This window comes from Nicotiana tomentosiformis, chromosome 10 (assembly GCF_000390325.3).
Source record: "Nicotiana tomentosiformis chromosome 10, ASM39032v3, whole genome shotgun sequence".
NCBI lineage: Eukaryota > Viridiplantae > Streptophyta > Magnoliopsida > Solanales > Solanaceae > Nicotiana > Nicotiana tomentosiformis.
Genome location: NC_090821.1, coordinates 6,241,004 through 6,246,679, shown reverse-complemented (window position 1 = coordinate 6,246,679; position 5,676 = coordinate 6,241,004). Strand labels below are relative to the sequence as shown.

The window sequence follows — 5,676 nt, the reverse complement described above, 5'->3', positions numbered from 1 at the left end:
TCAATAGAGTTAGATGGTAAATTATGATAACATACCATTGCTCCCTTTGACAGGGTTTCACCGAATCTTTTCAATAATACAGATTCGATCTCATCATCTTCCAAATCATTGCCCTTGATGGCACACATGTAAGAAGTGACGTGTTCGTTGGGGTCGGTCGTTCCGTTATATTTGGGTATTTCGGGCATACAGATTTTTTTGGGGATTGGTTTTGGGGCTGCACTCGAGGGAAAAGGCTTTTGAATGAATTTCTTCGAATCTAGCCCTTTTATCATTGGTGGAGCTCCCGGGATCTGATCGACCCTGGAATTATATGTTTCTACTTTTTTATCATTGGTTTCGACTCGTTTTGTGAGTTTCTCGAGCAATTTAGTAATTTCGGGAGATGTCCCCGATTCTGGCTCATTTGACTTCACTATGGCTCGTTCCGTTCTGTGGATGATTTCTCGAATCGGATTGGGCTCTAGCCTGATTTGTTCCTGAGTTTGGCTCTGCAACTGAGCTATCGCTATTTGCTGGGCTTGCAATATCTCGAAGATTATCCGTAAGCTGACTCCGATCTCCTCCGCGTTATGGGTGTCTCGAGCTACGGATCGAGTACCGCCCTGAATGTTTTTTTTTCGGTTCGGAACGTTAGTTCGCTTCAGAGCCACTTGTGAATTGACACCTAGCGGTACTTCGACTCGAGCTTCGGTGACATTGTTAATTCGCCTTCCGTCCCTGGGTGTCAAGTCGTTGATTTCATCTTGAAGGCCGACTTCGTGGTCGATAGGCAAATCCATCAATCGAGGGTTTGCCATTGTTGATATGAAGTTGTAAACTGGTGTGTATTGCAGATTTGTATCAAACAACCACTATTACCCTTGGCCCCACGGTGGACGCCAAACTGTTTACCCGAAAAATCGAATAACGTTAGATTTGTGTATGGTTCTAAGGATATGCGATACAATTTGATATAAATCGTGTAGAGAAATAGAAATATATGTATTCTTGACTATGAGAATGAAAATAATGAGCAAAAAGAATGAGTAAAACAAGCACAAGGGGATATCTTTTTATCTGTCCCCGTGATTTTTTGTTGCCGTCCCTCTTATAGTAGAGGGATCCTACTTTATATACAATAAAAAATACGTAGTGGAGAGTCCATGATGTATTGTCTTTTTCTCGATTTCCGCCAAGATTATCTCCCATAGTGCGGTTGCAACGACCCTAATCTGTGAGCTCGATACTGGCTCGAGCTCGGTGTTGGATCGAGCCCTCGGCCTTGGTCCGAGCTCGATTCTGAATTGGGGTCTCGGTATTCGGGGTGAATGTTGGTCGGTCCATGCATCTTCGATAATCTCCGCTTTGCCTCGTAGTTCGATTTGGATATGGGCTCGATAATGATATAGAGCTTGTCATTGATCGATCTTAGAGCCTGAAGTTCGCCGCCCTTACTTCAGATCTTGATCGAGCTTGTCATGCAGATATCCTTTGATCGAAACATTATCGTCTCGATCAGTCCGTACGACTGACTCGAATCGGTTTTGACCGTATACATACCTAAGAAGAAAAATCAGTAAACATGTCAATACAAAAGGAAATGGAAGATTATCAAAGTGATTCAGCCATACGAATTATCAGGATTCAGGAAGATAGATTCAATTCCAGTATTAAAGAAGGAATGAACAAGCCTTATTTTCAACGGAATCCTTATTATATTAGTGTCCATTACTTTAATATTTAATTGAACTTGAAAGCATTTAAATTGTGTGTTGTAACAAGCAAATAAAGTTGTTCTTAGTATGACCTTGCCGAATATGAATATTCCATAGACCACCGGCAATTTCAACGCGACAACAAAGAAAATTAAGAATGAAGCAAACAATAAGACCTTTTTAAAAATAAAAAAAATTAATCTTTTCATTTAGTATCTGGTATTCGTATTGGAGTCTCGGATAATTCGATTTCACGATCAAAGGACGAAGTGCTCCCTACTAGGATTTTGCTATTCATATAGTTCGAATTCGAGGCCTCTAGTTAAGGTTGAAAATTAAAATCGTATCCATCTCACCATAACATCTGGTAATAACCAATAGACTCTTTCTGCGAACAATAGACTCTCTCCTTTACAACTTGTTTCGATGGTTGTTACCCATTGTATTGTATTATTATCCCAAAATAATGTTTGTTGTGATTATTTACTTAAAATTGATTGCATCGTATTATTAAATGCATTGTTCCGAAACAACCAAAAGCCCCATTTTATGAAACAACCGATTTGGTGTGGTGGGATTATTTTTTATTTTCTTTTCTAATTATGCCCTTACTTATTACTCCATAATTCTATTTTATCATTTAATTTTTTTAAATTTTAACTCCAAATCTCCAACCTATTAACCTACTTTGTCTTCTTCCATTTTTTCTAAAGTTGGTTTGCCCGTTATTTTTATCCAAGTCTTCGTTCAATTCTTTGTCTCTTTCCATCGTTTTAATTTTTTTTTGTTATTGCTAATATTAGTTAACCTTTTTTCTCCCAGGTTTTTGCTCTTGTTTCTAAGCTACGTAATTAATGATAATTTAGTAGAAAGATATTTTCTTAAATTATTTTTATGTGTAATTCTTGATAAATTTTATTTAAACAATCGGGGGTGTTTTAGTGAACTTATCAGTTACAGTACAATACGATACAGTCAAACCAAACAACAAAAATATTATTTAACAACAGCAAACAATACGATCTATTCAAACATTGTACTCATAAAACGATACAATATAATACATTATAAAACGATGGGTAACAATGATCCAAACATAGTGTTAATTTCAAGAATAAACTATAACCCTATGACCTAGAATATATGACACCCTACTCCAAATAGAACCACATCAAATCTATTATATTTATGGGAATATCAACTTATTAGGCAGAAGGGCAATTGTGGTTCTTGTAAATCGAGGTTTAAGGCCACGGCTAAGTTAATCCATGTAAATGGTGAACTTGAAGAATTCTTTTCTCCTATCAAAATCTTTAACTTGCTGCAATTAGAAACCCCTACTACTGCCACTACTTTCATATGTAATTCAGATGAAATTGAATTTGATGGATTCGCTTCTCCGCTTGGTGATGACGATGAGCTGCTGCCCGGTCAGCTTTACTTCGAGCTGCCGCTGAATTGGTTGACTCATCGCCTTCAGGTCAGTGGCTGAACCACCTTTGTAGGAACGTACGATGAACTTTTCGTAAGCGGTATCATATTTACATAAATAAAAAAAATATTATTTAATACGCATTATTTTCCCACAAGTTGAAGAGTCTTGGCCCAATCATTTAGTGAATATCATTGCAAAAGGAGGTATATGTTCAATTCTTCTTAACCTCAAATTTTTAACAAAAATGTTTGCTTAAAGATATTCAAAAAATAAAATTTCTAGATCCAAGCTCGAACCAACGACTTTTATGGGCCCAAATATGAGCTTGACCAATGGACCAAGAAATGCTCTTCACCAAGAACCAGTGTCATTATTATATAATGCTTCAATTTTGCAGAATATTAATATAAATATTTAATATATTTTTCCGATAAAGCGGTGTCGGATGATATCAATTACTCTTATGTGCATTCGCTCCTGTATATATACATGAAAACAAAAAGATTACCTAACCGTATACAGTTAGATAATTTTTTGGCGAAGCGTGTCAAAGGTAACTACTACTTCTTTAGGTGGAAGACATGGCTTCTTTGGCCGTAAAAGCCATTGCTGCAATAAAAACAAGTGATGAAAAGAGCTGTGGTAGTTATTGTAGGTTGATCCCTTGATGTTATTTGAAGGATCAGAAGATCATGTCAAGTACTACACAAGACTGCAGGATCAGTCATGTCATGTTATTTGATGGTTCAGGCTTGTAACGAAAAAAGTTTACTGCTAAATTAAGTGTGATTCCTGAAGAGCGAAGAATTAATGTTGCTGAGTTTTGATTGTAATTAATAAAGTTAGGAGTACTATCTAATAATGAACGAGTTTTTTTTTTCATTTTAAAATTACTTTACGAGAAATCATTTCATTGTCCAAAGTTATTTAATAAATGTGTTCGATTATTATTTGGTACTTCTTACTAATTGAATAAGTTACGGCTTAATTTGATTTGCTAAATAGACATCCAATACGCATTTGTCCCTAGATTGTTTTTCCTTTTTTCTGGAATATTTTTTTCAAAAATGTGTTTATCCATGAAATTTTGTAAGTTTTTAGAGATTTTTGAAAAATGAGTTTTTCAAAAAAATGTCCGGATTTTCTTTTTCCACTCACAAAATTACAATATTTTTTTTAAGTCAATGTCCAAACATAATTTTAAATTCCATATTCTTTTTCAACTTAACTTTAAACATTAATTTTTCCAAAGATTATAATTTTTATATCTAAACGCCTACTAAAAATCGCTCTAGCAGTTTTCACTTTTTATTCGTTGATTAACAGATGAAATACGAGCATTAATAGATGAAGCTATTACACTGATTTCTAGCACTAACTATACTTCTTCCTCTAGCACTAACTATACTTCTTCCTCTATGGTAAATGACTAACGAGGCAAATGGGAATCAAGCAGAGCCAGCACACTGTTGAGGTTTTGTTTTTAAGATGAAATATTCTTAAAATGAGGGTGAATGGGAAATGGAGGGAAAATAAAATTTTGAGTAAAATTTTAAGTTTTTCCCTCTTGACAATGAGACATTGTCCCATATTGGAAGAGGAAGACATTTTTGGTGGGTATATATATAATTGCTTTTCTTGTAACTCTTAAAGAGTTAAGAAGAAAGCAAGCCTCGCGCCGTTGTCGTCGTCGCTCGGCTCGGCTTCGGCTACGGCTTCGGCTTCGGTCAAATGATTGATTGATTAATTTTTTGGACCAAATTTATTTGTTAATAGTAAATATTAACGTAAGATTATCCGCATTTGTAACGGATATTTTTCAATCCGTGTATTGACCATTTGGCAGCCGCCTAATGCTCTTCCCACCATGAAGTGCTTGCTCCACAAACATGAAGTGCTTGCTCCACCATGGAGGGTGGACGTTTGGTCTTCTTCAATACTGGTTGCTATATATATGTGCAGCAGATGTTGAAGAAAGAAACTCAACACACAACACATAATTCGCTCAACAAATTGGCTATACAGTGCACCCCTTCCTCTCAGCATTTTCATACGATTTTCTGAGTTTCTACTCCTTCATCCTGCATTGTTTTAACTTCAAACAAAGCAATTGTAAGTGTGATTTGCTACCGAACTTTGTGTTCGCTAAAATACTGGGGTTTAAAGTACTGCTACACCAGTGTGTTATTCGTTCTATCCTGGGAGGAAATAATCCATTACCTTGGGTACTAGGAGGGGATTAAATTCCTTAAGGAAACACTGTGAATTCAGTGGGCTCGAATTTATTATTGTTTCATTACGTTAACTTATATTTTGCAGACTTATTATTTACAAATACAGCAATATTGGCGGGAATAACAATCTTAAGGAATTTAATACTTATTTCTGTATTTGTGTTATTCTTATTATTCTGCAAACTAAAACCTTTGTGGTTTGTGTACTCCCGTTTTGGAGAGTTAAGCCTTCGTGGCGTTTTGTTGGATATTAAAATCTACGTGATTTTTACTCCAGTTTGAAAACGTGTATTAAACGTTTGTTTGTGTC

General features: G+C 35.7%; 1 long non-coding RNA gene across 1 annotated transcript; it reads left to right on the top strand.

Annotated features, from left to right (window-relative positions):
* The first annotated feature begins 2,805 nt into the window (after window positions 1–2,805).
* LOC104092299 (uncharacterized) lies at window positions 2,806–4,040 on the top strand. Its single transcript, XR_011411562.1, has 2 exons — window positions 2,806–3,177; window positions 3,705–4,040. It is a non-coding gene; the product is annotated as an uncharacterized lncRNA (long non-coding RNA).
* Window positions 4,041–5,676: the final 1,636 nt, after the last annotated feature.